Source organism: Bombina bombina, chromosome 8 (assembly GCF_027579735.1).
Source record: "Bombina bombina isolate aBomBom1 chromosome 8, aBomBom1.pri, whole genome shotgun sequence".
NCBI classification, from domain to species: Eukaryota; Metazoa; Chordata; class Amphibia; order Anura; family Bombinatoridae; genus Bombina; species Bombina bombina.
Window position 1 is genome coordinate 115,090,028 of NC_069506.1, and position 19,400 is coordinate 115,109,427.

The window sequence follows — 19,400 nt, forward strand, 5'->3', positions numbered from 1 at the left end:
TTAATAAGGAGATGCATACAAACACATGTCTAAATATGTGTATTTATATATATATATATATATATATATATATATATACAGTATATATATAGTATCCCACAAAAGTGAGTACACCCCTCACATTTTTGTAAATATTTTATTATATCTTTTCATGTGACAACACTGAAGAAATTACACTTTGCTACAATGTAAAGTATTGAGTCTACAACCTGTATAACAGTGTAAATTTGCTGTCCCCTCAAAATAACTCAACACACAGCCATTAATGTCTAAACTGTGTGGCCACCATTATTTTCTAGCACTGCCTTAACCCTCTTGGGCATGGAGTTCACTAGAGCTTCACAGGTTGCCACTGGAGTCCTCTTCCACTCCTCCATGACAACATCACAGAGCTTTTGGATGTTAGAGACCTTGCGCTCCCCCACCTTCCATTTGAGGATGCCCCACAGATGCTCAATAGGGTTTAGGTCTGGAGACATACTTGGCCAGTCCATCACCTTTACCCTCAGCTTCTTTAGCAAGGCAGTGGTCATCTTGGAGGTGTGTTTGCGGTCGTTATCATGTTGGAATACTGCCCTGCGGCCCAGTCTCCAAAGGGAGGGGATCATTCTCTGCATCAGTATGTCACAGTACATGTTGGGATTCATGGTTCCCTCAATGAACTGTAGCTCCCCAGTGCCAGCAGCACTCATGCAGGCCCAGACCATGACACTCCCACCACCATGCTTGACTGTAGGCAAGACACACTTGTCTTTGTATTCCTCACCTGGTTGCCGCGACACACGCTTGACACCATCAGAACCAAATAAGTTTATCTTGGTCTCATCGGACCACTGGACGTGGTTACAGTAATCCATGTCCTTAGTCTGTTTGTCTTCAGCAAACTGTTTGCAGGCTTTCTTGTGCATCATCTTTAGAAGAGGCTTCCTTCTGGGACGTCAGCCATGCAGACCAATTTCATGCAGTGTGCGGTGTATGGTCTGAGCACTGACAGGCTGACCTCCCACCCCTTCAACCTCTACAGCAATGCTGGCATCACTAATACATCTATTTCCCAAAGACAACCTCTGGATATGACGCTGAGCACTTGGAACCTGTCCTGTAAAACCGCTTTATGGTCTTGCCCACCGTGCTGCAGCTCAGTTTCTTGGTCTTAGTAATCTTCTTATAGCCTAGACCATCTTTATTTAGAGCAACAATTCTTTTATTTAGATCCTCAGAGAGTTCTTTGCCATGAGATGCCATGTTGAACTTCCAGTGACCAGTATGAGAGTGTGAGAGAGCGATAACACCAAATTTAACACACCTGCTCCCCATTCACACCTGAGACCTTATAATACTAATGAGTCACATGAGGGAAGAAAAATTGCTAATTGGGCCAAATTTGGACATTTCCACTTAGGGGTGTACTCACTTTTGTTGCCAATGGTTTAGACATTAATGGCTGTGTGCTGAGTTATTTTGAGGGGACAGCAAATTTACACTGTTATACAGGCTGTACATTCACTACTTTACATTGTAGCAAAGTGTCATTTCTTCAGTATTGTCACATGAAAAGGTATAATAAAATATTTACAAAAATGTGAGGGGTGTACTCACTTTTGTGAGATACTGTATATATGTGTGGTAGATATCAAGTCATAAAAGCAAGTATGGCAACAAAATTAGTCCAATCGAGAGTTATGAATCAAAAGACAGCATCAATATACATGTCTGGTGAAATGAGGAATCCCACCTTAGGCAATCGATATACTTACAGACAAAACATCAATCATATGAGGTAAGTGGAGAGTTTCAAGGGGTGAGGGACTTCCGCCCACGTGGGTAGCGAATGATGCTCATAGCCGTATGGTAGAAACATTTCCAGTCCGCTCCAGCGATATAAAAAGAGAGACATAAAAGGGAAAACATAGTATAATACTGTTTATTTCCTTTGTAACAATAAAATTAACACAATGTAGTGTGGCCTATAGGAAAGGTACTCACACTTTACAACCTCAATACAATATGAGGCATCAAATAGACAGGGTAAAAACTAGCCAATCACGTAAGGGATGTGTATGACAGAGCCAATCAGGAGGATCGATACAAACTCTTTGGGATATGTTTAAAATATGAAAGTTCTTAGAACTATAAAAAAATCTGTGATCTCAAAGCCAGGCGTCTCGCAAAAGTATAATAAACCTGACGCGTTTAGAAGATAACAATCTTCTTCCTCAGAGGTAGTGAGACAAATATGTATGTGACCTGACGTGTTGAACATTTGCTATTAAAAGCTTTGGTGGGCGTATATCATGATGTATATGGACTATTGGCTAAGAAGATCACATGACGAATAGACCAATCAGATCATTCCATTCACGGAATCACTGTGTCTATTGTAGCAACTATGATGAATAGTTTAAGACTTGTAAACATGATCGTAAGTAAAATGATAAACAATAGATCAAGAATAGAAATACATTAGACGATCCATATAGTGACATACAGAGCCTAGTGTGCAAACAATGACAGTACTATACGGTAAGGATTATACACAAATTATTAAATATTAAACAAACACTAATACACCATAAATTGTTATTATTAGTATTAGTATTAGATCACTTTAAGTAATCATAAAAATAGACCAAAAGGTTCCTTGATGTATTGACACATTTAGTGTAGCACTATCAACTAACCTTCTGTTATGAGGGCTAAATGATCATTATACATTGAAAGGAATAAAAAAGAGTTAATAATAAATTTAAATTTCTAACGTATCTACTAAAGTTATATCATAAAAAAGCTGCAATATCAATGTCTTTATTAAGACCATCTGGATGAAAGGTAAGTAAATAGTGGATCCAGAAAGTTTCCCTTTGTCTGAGTTTTACCATTCTATTACCACCATTCACTGGTGGGAAAACAAATTCCAGAATGGTGCCCTTCAGACAGCTGGGATCTTATTATGTTTTTCTTTATAATGTTCTGATAGACTATGTCCTGTAAATCCCTGGATTATGTTTTTTATATGTTCTAATAACCTAACCTTATATGGTCTTTTTGATCTTCCTATGTATTGCATTTTGCAACAACATTCCAATAAATACACTATGTATTGGGTCTTGCAATTTGTAAGGGTATTATTTGTGCATATAAGTACCGAAAGGAGAGATAATGTCAGTGAAAGACCTCAATACAAACTCTGGGTCTTATATATTATATAAAAAATACAGAGCAAGCCCTGCAGTTCATATCATCAGTGTGTACCCAGTTTAACTCAATTCCCTGTTAGCAGACCACCTTGTATCACTCTATTAAGGCAACATATCTCACCAATCTACTGCGCATCCGCTTCAGGTGAGACCCGGCTGGTTCGTATACTCCTCCAGATGCTGACCTTAGCGTTAACCGACATGCCGCGTGCAATCACCACACTTAGGATGCATGCAGCCTCGCAGTCCCACGAGGACGATGATGACGTCAACTGTGACGAGGTCCGTAACGGCCAATAAGAGAGGAGGTGGGACCGAAATAAAAAAACGGGTTCGTAAATCCCAATATAACAATCACCAAACAAAACTACAGGCTTGCTATGTAAGGTGCATTCCATGGAACATAAGACAACAAACTGTCCTACTGGTGTGTAGACAAGAAGAAAGGAGCATTCGGACAGTTTGTTTAAAAAAACCCTTTATTTTCCAATTAAAAAGGGAAACAGCAGCATCCGCACAGGGAGAGCATAACACCAAAATGGCTTACGCATTTCGGCTTATGCCGTAATCATAGCCATAGGTGTTAAGACCCCTCTGCATCCTTTTAAGACACACATAAAAAACCTATTGGTTAATACTTAATTGCAAAAGAACGTCCTCTCTGTGAAATAAATTGACCTATAACTATCACACTACATTTACAAAATTGTACAATACATCAGTACAAGAAGGATTATAGAAGGGTTATAGAAACAAGTCATAATTACATCATATTATCAAAATGTCAAAATGTAGAAACGTTCTATATCTACTTAGACAGGGGTTTAACAGAGACCCGCATATAGTCCACCAAAAGGCAATCACTGCAAAATCATTAATGCAGAATATAATATCAAACCAATATATACAGAATCTCTGTAAACCTCCATCAAATAAAAACATGTAGACATAAAACATAAAACATACCACATGCAAATACAGGATATTATAATACCACATGCATCATCCCGTCACCCATGAAATATAGGAATACAAATACAACATAAAATAATCAAGAAAGAGAAATGCCCTGAAAGAAGAGGTCCTGCATGTGCTTCTAGGGAATAGATTATTCCCAATAATTAATAAAGTCATATCTGGAATTTAAACCTCTGGGGATGCGCGTGCCTAACCTGAAAATCCAGTACATTTCCCTTTTTGCCAGAATTAGTTCCAGATCTCCACCTCTCCTGGGAGGCTTTACTTTTTCAATCACACACACCTTAGGTAATCCAATTTGCTGCAATGTTTATTGGCAAAATGCTGTACCAGGGGGGTAGTCACTTTTCCCTGTGAAATTGTAGATAGGTGTTCACGAATACGAGATGTGCACCATCTCTCACCATCCTAGATATAAATTTTCATAAGAGGGAGTAAATTTGGCCCCCATGGCCGTGCCACATCTTTGGAGAAAGAAATCCTCCTCAAACCTGAAAAAATTGTGAGTGAGTAAAAATGTGTCTATCCTGATAATGTATTGTTGAAAGTCACTGGTGTATCCTGTAAAGTGAAACAGAAAAAATTCAAATGCCATCAGACCTTTGTCATGAGGAATTGACAAATACAGGGACACTGCATTGATAGTTAGCCAAAAGTAACTATTATCCCATTTTATCTCCTTAACCACGTTTAATACGTGTTTACTATCATGGATATAGGAGACCAGAGATGATACAAGCGGCTCTAGGAGGGAGTCTAACCACTCAGAGGTGTGCCTATCCATAACTACAAAGGACCCTCCCTTATCCGTTGGACGGATAACCAAAGCCCTATTATGTTCTAAAGATGTCAAAGCTTCTTTTTGGGCTTTAGTTAAATTAAATTTACTTTTCGGGTTATTATACTTAAAGGATTCCCCTAAAGCCACAAGATTTGATTAAATTTGGACATGGAATGTCTCTATAATAGGACCCCTATTCTGTATCATATAAAATGTAGATTTATTTTTAAACTTTGGCCCAGTTTTAATGTCACCAGAGTTAATCCTAGTTTTAGATCCCGACATTTGAAGGGACACTACATCACAAGATTCAAAGAAATTAGTAAAATCAGACGGTACATCTGATCCATTCTGGATATCAGGACATCTCTGGTGATTATTAGAATCTCTAAAATGTTTCTTTAACGTGTTGTTTCTGACTAAACGATTAACATCTAATATAGTTTGAAAGACATTAAAGTTAGAGGAAGGGGCAAAACCGAATCCTAGACTAAGCACATATTCTTGGTCTGTAGTTAATGACACACTGGATAAATTAATCACATTTGTTATTTGCACTTGCTTTGTGGGTGGTTGCCCCTGAGTTGGTATCTTTCTTGGTTCAATGGTTTTGCTGATTCATACCTCCCCCTACTACATCCAAATCTACTGGAAAAAACTGTTCCAATTCTGAATGTTGTGTTTCTGATCTATTAGTTATAGTGGAAATATATTGTTTATTCTGAACATCAGTTGAGGTTTTGGGCCTTACCACTAGTTCGCCCGACACATTGCTTATTCCCCCAGTTTTTACAGAAATAGTATTGACAATATTAGAACCATTTACATTTTCAACAACTGCTACAGTAGATGTAGCTTCCAAAGTCTTACTATCATCAGAGGAATAGTCTGTCTCAGTATCAGAAAAGGTTACAGATTTTTTACCCCTACGATTCTTTTTGGCTTTCTTATTCTTGTTGTTATTTTTAGACTGTGGTTGATTGCACCTAAATTCATTACGTTTCTTTCTGTTCCATATATACACTGCATTAGAAACACACAGTGGATTATTTAATTGTCAAATGTCCCAAGACCCAGTGGTTTCATTATTTACCTAAGGTTCATAAAACCTTGACTAATGTTCAAGGTAGACCTATAATAAGTGGCATTGACTCCCTTCTTGAACACACCTCTGAGTGGTTAGACTCCCTCCTACAGCCGCTAGTTTCCTCTCTGGTCTCCTATATCCTAAACACATCTATAGAAAAAGGAGAAGGCACCAACATAGCGTGATTCTGTAAATAAATGCTGAATGTACAATTGTGGATCAAATACACTCACATGTATTTAAGCACTATGGCGTAGTGCAAACTGGGCAGACCGGATCCTCTGAGTTGTCCGGTAAACTCTCCTTAGGTATATAAGACAGGAACAAATACAAGGAAGTGTGTATCACTCTGATGTGTGCTCTAAAAATATAAGAGACAATCCCCACATAGCATAATACTGTATGAAACTATACAGCTAATAAGTGGATAAATCGCACTCACATGTGGTCTAGCACTGTAATGTAGTGCAGACTAGGCAAGCCGGAGCTTCTCAACTGTCCGGTAAGCTCTCCTCCACGATCAAGTGATACCAGGTGTATGACCAGGTATATGGTGTATTCTCCAGCTTCCTCGCAGAACTTCTAAAACTTAAAAACAAGTGTTTATTAAACACATAGATAAAATACAGTGATGCGTTTCTCAGTAATATAACTGTTTCCTCAGGCTGAATATTACTGAGAAACGCATCGCTGTATTTTATCTATCTGTTTAATAAACACTTGTTTTTAAGTTTTAGAAGTTACTTGCTATTTTTTGACCCAACTTTTTCATTCACAAACAATAATTCTCTTGTTGTGGATGTTAATTACACCTTGAACTCTGCGAGGAAGCTGGATAATACACCATACACCTGGTCATACACCTGGTATCACTTGATCGTGGAGGAGAGCTTACCAGACAGCTCAGAAGCTCCGGCTTGCCTAGTCTGCACTACATTACAGTGCTAGACCACAAGTGAGTGCGATTTATCCACTTATTAGCATAATACTGTATGAAAATATATTTTGCTATGTGGGGATTGTCTCTTATATTTTTAGAGCACACATCAGAGTGATACACACTTCCTTGTAGTTGTTCCTGTCTTATATACCTGAGGAGAGTTTACCGGACAACTCAGAGGATCCGGTCTGCCCAGTTTGCACTACGCCATAGTGCTTAAATACATGTGAGTGTATTTGATCCACAATTGTATAATCATCCTTTTTTTTTCAGAATCACGCTATGTTGGCGCCTTCTCCTTTTTATATAGATTTGTTTGAAGTGGACGGCCATTACCCTGAGGAGAGCAGCCTGTATAACTTTGTGTGTTCTCAAACACACACTTTATTGGACTTTAAGTTACTTAAATATATTTTATTCTATTTTCGCATTATTTACAATATGCATTATTGTAATTTGTATTTATATATTACATATTCACATATTACTTACTGAAAATTTGAGCAACAATCTATACTAAATAGTTGTGTCCTCAGGATAGCCAAATTTTTACTCACAATTTTTTCAGGTTTGATGGGATTTTCTTTCTCCAAAGATGTGGCATGACCATGGGGGCCAAATTTGCTCCCTCTTATGCAAATGTATATCTAGGATGGTGGGAGATGGTGCACATCTTTGGAGAGAGATACCCCTTCAGGCCTTATGTGAAAGTGTTCAAGCATTTCATAGATGATCTTTTGCTAATTTGGTCTGGAGCAGAACATTTGATTCCTGATTTTGTTCAATACCTAAATGACAATGATATGGGTTTGTGTTTTGCGTTTGAGTATCATTCTAAATACATTAATTTTTTGGATTTGACCCTAATAGGGGAGGAGAATGGTAAAATCATCTCAAGGGTATATCGCAAACCCATATCAGGTAACACCCTTTTACATGCCGCCAGCTGCCACCCGGAGCATGTAAGATTCACTGTAGCCAAAGGCCAATTTACAAGACTTAATTAACGTAATTGCAGTGACCACTCTGACTTTCTGGTGGCGGCTGGTGACTTGGAAAGAAGGCTATCTGACAGGAAATATCTGAGACGTGAGGTAGCAAGGGCCTGTAAGGAGGTAGATTCTATGGACAGGCACATCTTGATTTCAGAGAATACATCTAAGATTAGGAACACACAATTTGATGGTGTTGATTTTGTTACTGGTTACAGTACCCAATATACACAAATATGTGCCATAGTTAAGAGGCACTTTACACTTCTGGCACCGGATGATGGGTTGCAGGACACTGTCAAAAAAGGTGTTAAGTGTTCCTATTGTATGAGTTGCACCTTGGGTTCCTTATTATCACCTACTCAATTAAAGCCTGTAACAAATACTTCTAGTTCTTGGCTAAAACATTTGAGGATGTTTAGATGTGGCCATAACAAATGTAGGCCCTGTGATTATGTTTCTATCACTAAACATTTTAAATCTTATGTTACAGGGGAGGTCTTTGATATACAATCTTGTTTAAATTGTACTGCAAATTTTGTAATCTATTTATTGGACTGCACACTTTGTAAAGTTTAATATGTAGGACTCACGAGTAGAGATGTGAATTCTCGTATTCGTGAACACCTATCTACAATTTCACAGGGAAAAGTGACTACCCCCCTGGTACAGCATTTTGCCAGCATGGTAGCAAATTGGATTCCCTAAGGTGGTGTGTGATTGAAAAAGTAAAGCCTCCCAGGAGAGGTGGAGATCTGGAACTAATTCTGGCAAAAAGGGAAATGTACTGAATTTTCAGGTTAGGCACGCGCATCCCCAGAGGTTTAAATTCCAAATATGACTTTATTAATTATTGGCAATAATCTATTCCCTAGAAGCGCATGCAGGACCTCTTCTTTCAGTGCATTTCTCTTTCTTGATTATTTGATGTTGTATTTGTATTCCTATATTTCATGGGTGACGGGATGATGCATGTGTATTATAATATCCTGTATTTGCCTATATTTTTATATTAGCTTATAGGATTTTTTGTATATAATGTATTGTCATCCTGCAACAACTATGAATTTGAGATGTTGTTTATGTATATATTGTTTTTATTTATACACTTACCTGGAACATTGTATCCACATATTTATCTGGTGATATATGTATATTTTTCCTTATAGAAGTCTTATATATATTTTTTATGATTGCATTTGTATATCAATTGAGGATTCAATAGTGTGATAATGTGGTATGTTTTATGTTCTATGTCTACATGTTTTTATTTGATGGAGGTTTACGGAGATTCTGTATATATTGGTTTGATATATATTCTGCATTACTGATTTTGCAGTGATTGCCTTTTGGCGGACTATATGCGGGTGTCTCCAATGGACCCCTGTCAAAGTAGATGTAGAACGTTTCTACATTTTGACATTTTGACAATATGATGTAATTATGACTTGTTTCTATAACCCTTCTATAATCCTTCTTGCACTGATGTATTGTACAATATTGTTAATGTACCGTGATAGTTATAGGTCAATGTATTTCACAGAGAGGACGTTCTTTTGCAATTAAGTATTAACCAATAGGTTTTTTTATGTGTGTCTTAAAAGGATGCAGAGGGGTCTTAACACCTATGGCTATGATTACGGCATAAGCCGAAACGCATAAGCCAGCTTAGTGTTACGATCTCCCTGTGTGGATGCTGCTGTTTCCCTTTTTAATTGGAAAATAAAGGTGTTTTTTTTTTTTTTTTTAACGAACTGTCCGAACGCTCCTTTCTTCTTATTAATTGTGCATATCTTATTATTTGAATTTGATTTGATAATTTTAGTCGTTTTTTTGCATTATAAGCGTGGAGGCAACCTTCTCAGTCTAAACTATTACATTTAAAGAATCCAGTACTTTCTTTTTGTAACCAGTTTACAGATTGTTTGGGTTTCTTTAGAGCTGTTGGTGCCAATATATTTTTTTACATTTCTATTTTTCTTAAAGATAAAATTCGGTTCATCCCCTAAATGTTTAGACAACATATTATCTTGTTTAAGTATAGGCCAGTATTTCTTGAAAAATGTCTTAATCTCTGGAGCTGCCTCATTATAGGTGGTTATAAAACCTAATTGCTGCTTATTCCTATTTTTTATCTGTTTCTTCTGTGTTTTATTTAAAATATTCTTTCCATCTAATTCCCTAACTTTTTTTTTATAAGCCTTCTCTATCAGTTTAGGTGGATATTTTTCTCTATAAATTTTGATTTTAGAATAACTGCTTCCTGATCAAAATGTTCAACTTTTGTACCCTTTGGAACTGACCAAAGAGAATATTTTTTATCCAAGGCTTATAGTCCCCGCTATCTGCTCTTAGATAGCCGTTGCTGTCTGTCTTCTGAAAATATTAGTACAAATGTTTACATTTTCTTGAAATAGAATCAGACCCAGAAACTCTATTTCCTTCTTTGAAGTAAATTTTCGAATCATTTAATTTGTGTTGTGATAATTGACAAATTTGTTGAGCAGTACGTCATCTCCCTTTCTAGATCATTACAATATCATCTATATATATTCCCCACCAAACTATATTTTTAATAAACGGGTTAATATTATAAATGTATTGATCTTCCCACTGTCCCATATATAGGTTGGCATAACTGGGTGCCATAGTGGTCCCCATTGTGGTACCTCCTATCTGTAAGTAGGACATATCTTTAAATATAATTTTTTTTATCTAGAACAAATAGAAAACGTTTAATGAGATGTGGATAAATATGTTGATTCTATTACTTTTTTAATGGCATTGATCCCTAGTGTGTGTGGTGTATTGGTATATAACACTGATACATCTAGGGTTACCCATTTATAGTTCTTCTGCCATTTACAATGTCCTAAACTTTTCAATTGTATGTAGTAAATCTCTTAAATAAGATTTAAGGGAAGGTACAAGTGGTTTTATAAAGTAATTAACATATTCAGATAATCGAGATGTCAGTGAGTTGATTCCTGACACAATAGGCTGACCAGGGGGATTTTTTACAGGTAAATTTGTCTTTATTTTAACTAGGTAGTTATTAAATAGTTAATAACTATTTAATAACTATTGTACCTAGTTAAAATAAATACAAAGTTGCCTGTAAAATAAAAATAAACCCTAAGATAGCTACAATGTAACTATTAGTTATATTGTAGCTATCTAAGGGTTTATTTTATAGGTAAGTATTTAGTTTTAAATAGGAATAATTTAGTGGAGCAAAAAAATAAGAGTAGCGCAAAAAGACTTGAGTAATTTTTTTAATAAAAAGAAACAAATAAACATAAAAACCTACACTTAGGTAAGCGTAGAAATTCCCCAATCAGAGTATAATCAAAGGCAACGGCAGTCTGGGTCCCACTCAACAAACAAAACGTCCAAACAAAACGTTATACTTTCAATTACCAGATGTGTGCAAAAAGACGAACTTCTAGCGGTGTTAACAAATGAGTGGGTTCGCAAACTGCCGCTCCAGTTGTAATCTAGGTCTAGGTGTTTTATGTGTCATTAAATCAATTTTTTCCTGACTTGATGTAAAAAGTATACTAACAATCCATTAGCTCACACTAGAACAGAATGGCAAATACAACTTTATTGGTATAGAAATCAGTAATGACGTAAGATGTCTTACACTTCACTTTCACAAAATGGTCTTGATTTTGAAGATTCTTTGCAGTAGGGATCCTAATATTGGCTTTCTGGGACATGTACAACTCAAAATGTTAGAACAGCACAAACCATGGCATCACACATAAAATATTGCTCATTCATATGGGATAGATCCCTTTAGAACTATTTTTTTTCCCCATCTTTAACACTGATTTCCTAATCTATACAAATACCTTCCAAATCATGAGAATTAATTCCTAAACTGGGATTGGCCTTTCTGCATTTGCATGAGCAATGATCCCTTTAATATTGTATTAGACCAGGTGCTTGCCTATTAAATTGCTTGTGCTTCTAAATGCTATGTGCTCCATACATATTTGATCACTTAATGGATATAGTAGGTGTGGGAAAAGAATCATTGTGAGGTCCATTCATTAACAAGACATGAAATACTAAATACTTTTTATAAGCATAGTATTGAGGTTATTCCCAGCCTCCATCTAGTCATGTTGAAATCTAGCTTTCACTGTATACCAGTGCTGATGTGTTTGCACATGTGCAGTAACTAACCTTTAGATTCATGCAGTGAAACTTAGGTTCTATAATGGCGTTACTCATGGTTAAAGGGAGGTAAATGAAATGTATTTAGTGTTTAATGTCCCTTTAAAGCATTAGTAAATAGAATTCTTGAGAAATAAATTATCATGCTGTGCTTCTTCTCTTCTTACTATTCAAAAATACTTGAAATGTATCAAAAAATGTAAGTCTAGTTTAGGTCAAGTAGAACTCGAAGTGCAGCAAATATGTAATAAATTTACCCCATCCCAAATGCCATAAATCATCTTTAAGCAATGCCAAATGTTGTACAAAAAGGTCATAAGAAGTCCATTAAAACATAAAGAGCTTTTGCCAATTGTATAGAACTGTGTTATCATATTACCAATACAAAAATAGGACAGTGTATACACATAATGCTTAAAGGGACATTAAACACTAAATACATGCTAGATAGAATGATGCATTCAAAGAAAATATTAGTCCATGACTAACATGTAGATGTATTTTTTTAAAGTTTCATTAGTTGTTTAAAAAGTGACAAAATAAGTGTAAAGTTGTAGTGTCTATAAAACAATGGGAGCTGCCATGTTGTAACTTGTGTTACTATCTCTGCTGTGGCCAATTAGGGTCAGTTATAAATAGGTCACTAGAGTGTGCAGCCAATGGTTGTGCTGGATTTAACAGTGTTCTGCACTTCCATTTCTAACAGGAACTGAAAAGCTCACAATTTCAGAATGGAATTACAGGCAAAGAGGACAAAATAAATAATGAAAGTATATTGCAGAGTTGTTTTATATATACAATTTATCATTTTATATTACCATCTCAAAGTGTTTAATGTCCCTTTAAGTACAGTATTTATTCACAGAAAACAAAAATATATAGACAAATAAACAACTAAAAGACCAATCCTGATATAGGCACCTATAAATGTTAGTGCCAGCACTACGGATTCTATAAGACCTTAAGGGGTTGACACGCATAGGTTATTGGGCTATCTGGTGAGTCTATACCCATTAGGTTTACTTTTTGTTACATAGATTTTTCACTATTTTTTGTATTTTACACTTTATACAGGTCCAAGTGTGGGATGTGATGCCAATTCCATTAAGGGATCCTTTGACTTTAAACGTCTTTGCCTCTCTTGCTGGATCGATTCTGGACATTGACCCATTAGGATCTTTGTTTATTTATCTTTTATTAGGTGGACTGTGAATGTTATAATATCCATAGTGCAGACACTAACATTTATATGTACCTATATCAGGATTGGACATTTAGCTGTTTATTTGTCTATTTTTGCTTTCTGGGAATAAAAACGGTACTTAGGCATTGTTTGGATGCACTGTGCTATTTTTGTATTGGTTTATAATTTTACTCCTTTAGGGTTAAGGAGTTGTAGGTTTTATAGTACCTTGTATTAGCAATTCATATACAGATTATTTACTTTTCATGTGTTATGATATTAGAAAATAGTTTGTGTTGATATTGGGACAACAGAGAAATGTTACTTGCCCCAATGGTCTAGTTGAGTGAAATAATAATAGTTCAATACAACATTTCCACGAAGTAAACCGCTCCAAGTCCTGCACAGGCTGTAAACGCCACCGGAAATGCAGGGGGAAAGGTAAGGGTGTGAGGCCCAGGGGGTGCACGCCGAAATTACGGCTATAAACTGGAGAAAAAGAAAAAACGGCTGCACGCTGCGGTGTAGAAATAAGTTAAAAAGATAACTTTTAATGATATGCACCAAAAACAAGGTACATAAAGGCTGCAGGAATGAACATCCTTACATGTTTCGTGCCTATACTCGGCACTTAATCATATGACTAACGTTTATAGTATCGCCCCTTACTATTTAAAGGGACGGTATCCAATTACAAAATTTGTACAATTAAAGTTAAAAAGTAAAGAAAATATACATTTCTTAAAATAAAAAACAGGGAAACAGATGATTATGGGGAAAGAAAAAGAATTATAATAATAATGGTGCATAAAACAGAATAAATGGTTTAACCAATTTAAACAAAACAAATCCTGTAAAAATACATGACCTGCAAAAACCGGCCAATATATGTATAGATATACAACCTAATATCGCCTGTGGTGAGGTAACCTTCTATTAACGTTCTCTGTTTCAATCTACAGAGATATATACGAGTGTGTTAAATGTATAATAGCCTGAAGGTATTACATTCCTCTATATGCAATAAAAAAAAAGGTCAGAGGTGCTTATATACACATATGTGCACATAATTGCACACATGCATCTACATATCAAGATGAATAAATATGTATACCTAAGAGAAAGCGACCTTAGTCATAAATGAACTGTAAATTTACTATACAGTGAACGAATAATATTCAGTGCATTCAATGTCTCATTCTTTAAACCTTTCCAAACAGCTGTCTATTGATGTGACACATTATTAACATTGGATCTCAAGGTTAAAGTCTTTAGGGTTTATGGGCTCATAATTGAACTAATCAAAAAAAATATGACATGTCCCATTTCCTATTAAGTCCCAAAGGGGTAATGGTTTTTAATTTATGTATCCAATATAATTCCCGTTTTAACAGCATTTTATGTATATTTAGCGCTGCGGAATCTGTTGGCGCTCTCCAAATAACCGATAATAATAATAATAAATAATAAATTACCACCTCTTATGGGGGAATAAATCCTATCAATGACTTTAACTGTTATATGTGATTAATGAGTCAAATGGACTAGATTAAAGTATCTAGCTATTGCTGAATCCTTATTGTAATTCTTGGTGTCATTAATATGTTCCCTGACCCGTGATCTGAGTTCCCTTGTCGTCTGGCCAACATACTGAAGGGAACAAAGGGTACATTCCAATAAATATACAATAAACTCTGTTCTACAGTTAGCATAAAAGTCAACTTTAAACTTTTCCTGGGTCACAAGGCTTGAAAAGGTGTCATTTTGACTAACTACTCCACAAGTAATACATATTTTCGCACCAAATTTATATGTACCTCTTTTCTTTAGCCAGTCACTACCTGTGACACTTTTGTTATTTATCATGCTAGGAGCTAGCCCAGTTGCTAAGGTAGGTTTAGGAGACAAACTTACAAGTTTAATAAACATCACCTAGAAGTTCATCATCCTTTAAAATATAAAGATTCTTCTTTAGTTTTTTACAAATGTCATTAAATTGTCTAGAGTACTCTGTAGAAAATATCACAGTATCCTTGACAAAATCTTTATTATCCCTTTTATTATAAATAACCTCTGATTGTTTTTTATGCTTGACACTATCGAAATCATTTTTAAGTTCCTTATCCGTATATCCTCTTAATTTAAGTCTGTTGGTAAGATCCATTGACTGAGTATGGAAATTATCATCAGAGTTAGTATTCCTTCTCATACGGATATATTGTGCCCTAGGTATAGAGCGTATGAGATGGGGGGATGACAAGATTTAGCGTGTAAAATAGTGTTGCCCGCTGTGGGCTTTTGAAAAGTATCTGTTAATATTACACCTGTATCAGTAATGCCTGTAAGTGAGAGATCCAAAAAACAAGCTGTTTATAAATGTATTTCCCGGTGAATCTTAGGTTTAACTCATTGGTGTTCAGATATTCTAAAAATGTATTTATATCAAGGGGGTCCTGTACAATGAAAATTAAATCATCTATGAATCTCATATACTTAATAATTTGGTTAGCAAAAGGATTAAGTGCAGCATATAGATACATATCTTCCCACCAGGCTACAAATAAGTTGGCAAACGAGGGGACAAATTTTGCCCCCATAACTGTGCCACAAACTTGCAAGAAATATTCCCTATCAAACATAAAAACACATAAAAATTCAACAATTTAAAAAAAAAAGATATTGAATTCTACTGAATATTGTGTAGCTGTATTCAAAAAGTAATGTATCGCTTTGATACACAATGTATGCGGAATACTTGAGTAAAGGGCCGTCGCGTCTACAACCACCCATCTATAATCATTGTGCCACGTTTTATTCTGTAAGTAGTTTATAAGGTGTGTGGAATCCCTTAGATAGCTATTAAGATTCTTAACCAGGGGTTGCAAAACCGAGTCGACCCATTCGGATAGTGGCTCAAACATAGAGCCAATACCAGAGATAATAGATCGACCCGGAGGAAAATTGATGTCTTTGTGAGTTTTTGGTACATGGTGGAATATAGGTACCAATGAGTAAGTAGGAATCAGAGATTTTGCTTGGTCTTCTGAAAAAATACCTAGAGCAATACCTTGTTCAATAATATTAAGAAGTTTAGATTTGAATATTTCAGTAGGATTCCTGTCTAATTTCCTATACGTCTTGATGTCTGATAATTGACGCTTAGCTTCATTTATGTAGTAGTCCTTATCTAAAACTACCACAATTCCCCCCTTATCTGAAGCCCTAATGACTATTTTATCATTAGACTGTAACTTCTGAAGTGCTATTTTTTCTGCTTTTGTTAAATTGGAATTTACATTATGCCCTTTGGTGGTAGTATCTAGTTCTAATAATTCTTTTGTACTCTCCTTTGAAAAAGATTAATGGAATGACCTCTAAAGTTTGTTGGGTAAAATTCAGATGGCTTCCTATTGGGCGATGGTATTTCATGATTACTAGGACCATATTTATCCTCATTGTGCTTTAGTTGATTTAATGTTATAAAATCGCCAAATTTGAAGTCAGCTTGTTTTACAACCTCATCCCAAGTGTAATTTACCTCATTATTAATGTAAGTATTCACATCACATATTGCAACGTTAGCATTAACATAGCTCTGATCATCTTCTTGCAATTTGAAAAACCTTTTTAAAGTCAGTTTTCTGACAAATTTATTAATGTCTATCAACGTTCTAAACGCTGAAAAAGTGTTGGTCGGGGCAAAGCCCAATCCTTTGCTTAGAAGGGACTTTTCTTCCTCTGTGAGCATCACTTTGAACAGATCTAAGACTGAAAGTCCTTCTGATTCAATCTTTGTTTCCTTGCCGATTTTCTTGTTTCTTCTGCCTGACCTCCTGGTGCGTTTCCTAAAGGGATTAAAGGTGCAGCTTTGCCTTTAGGGCATACCACCAGGGCATCCTCTTCATCTGTGTCGCTGTCACTTAGTACCTGTAACGACAAGAGGGGGCAGGAGGAAGGGGAGATAGAGGTAGAGGGAGGAAAAAATGGAGAAAAGGAGACATTTGTGGCTGCTGATGGTAAAGCAGCCCCACTACTGTCCTATGTATAAGAGTCTTGATCAGATGTATCTGTGGAGGAAAAGGCCACCTTCCGCTTATGCTTCAGAATAGGCTTCAAAGTGTTCACCTTGGCATCATCATTATGGGATTGTTGGGCTGTGTTGCCCCCCTTATTATGAAATGATTTCCTCCTAGGTCTGTTTTGAAACCGTGACCAGTTATAGACTTTCAATGAAATGTGCAAACGATCAAACGATCAATGAGGAGCACCAGGCAGGTTTCCATAAAATAAGACTTAACTTTTATTGAGCTCATCAGCTTTCATTAAAATCGTGTCAACTTGAACAACATTTAGACTGTTAGCACAGCATTCTCTTGCTTACGCGTTTACGGCTGTCACTGAAATGCGTAAGCAAGAGAATGCTGTGCTACCTGTCTAAATGTTGTTCAAGTCTACAAGATTTTAATGAAAGCTGATGAGCTCAATTAAAGTTAAGTCTTATTTTATGGAAACCTGCCTGGTGCTCCTCATTGATCATTTGATCGTTTGTACATTTCATTGGACCAATTGGGGAGAAGGAGTGAGCACAGGTGTTACAGGAGTAACGGTCAGACCCTGGGTGAAAGTGGGATTTCCCGGAAGGCACTGAGGTACAAGCAAAAATTGATCGAGAGAGAAAGAGAAGCTGAAGCGGTCAAAGCCGTTACTGCAGTGATCGAGGAGGGAGCCTGGCGAGACAAAGCCTATCTACATTAAAGGTATATAAACTGGAATCACACAAGAGGCTCCTGTGGACCGACACACAGATGGGACGCAAAACTCAGCGACCATTCCGCATAGAGCGGGTAAGATACAATCTACATTCTCTAACTATATTGAATGACTGTTTGCTTGTGCCGTAATATCTTCAAGCCCTGTTTTTGATGAAAGTAGCATCCTTATTACTGAAGTCCGAGTCAGGTCTAATAGAGTAGTGCTGGGAATAGCGGGAATATCCCTGACCACAGGTAGATTTCAAAGAAAAGAAGACAATCCTTTGGTGCTTGGACTTTTGTTTGTTGGTATCTAGTAACAGTTATAGACTTTGTTGTTCATATAATCCTCCATATCGCTATTAAACTTGTTTCCTTTCCTCTCAGCCAGTTCTTCATCTGTTTTCTGTATTCTAGACTTTAGGTTCCCTTTAAATTCTCCATATTTAAGATCTGATTTATTAGTTTTCAAATCAGTTTTGATGTTGTCAATTTTTTGTTTTAGTTTGTCTCTTTTACAAGTTTTGCTTTTTATCACTATGTTCATGAGGGTCAAAGAGCACTCAGTTAAGGCTTCGTTCCGTTCCAATTGAAGGGCAGGGTCATCCAAATCAAAAGAGGGATACTTTTTTATTCTTAACCCCCTCGGTACTCTTTTGGCTTTTATATAATGATTAAATGAGACTACGTCCCACATTAGTCTAAGATCTGTTAGTAATAATCTTTCAAGTTGTATGAACTACATTATCAACATTATCTACAAGAGAAAAACAAAAGGGTGCCTTATGGTGTAGAATATGTGAAAATCCCAAATGGGTCACTCACAAGTAAGATGCCACTATATAGATGGATAGTGCAAACAGGCAGGCTGGATACCGCAGCCACCAGCTGGCTGATGGTCCCAGCAAAAGCATCCCAGGTAATTCCTCCTTAGACATGAGAGTCTCCAATATCGCCACAGGCAATCAGGAGAAATCCAGCAGCCACTTTCCACAAACAGTACGCTGGAACTTGATAACATTATTAAAAACTTTAATAGATCATCAGTGTTCAGCTGAGCTGTTTAAAAGTATGCAATGCGTTTCTCAGGTCATAGATGAGCCGCTTTATAATTTCCTGAGCCAGCTGGTGGGTGAGATATCCAGCCTGCCTATTTGCACTTTCCATCTATATAGTGCCATCTCATTTGTGAGTGACCCATTTGGGATTTTTTTATTAGTTTCATAATTCACACCATGAGGCACCCTTTTGTTTTTATCTTGTAGATACAGGATGGTTTTTCATCACCTTAAGAAGAGGAGCTGCC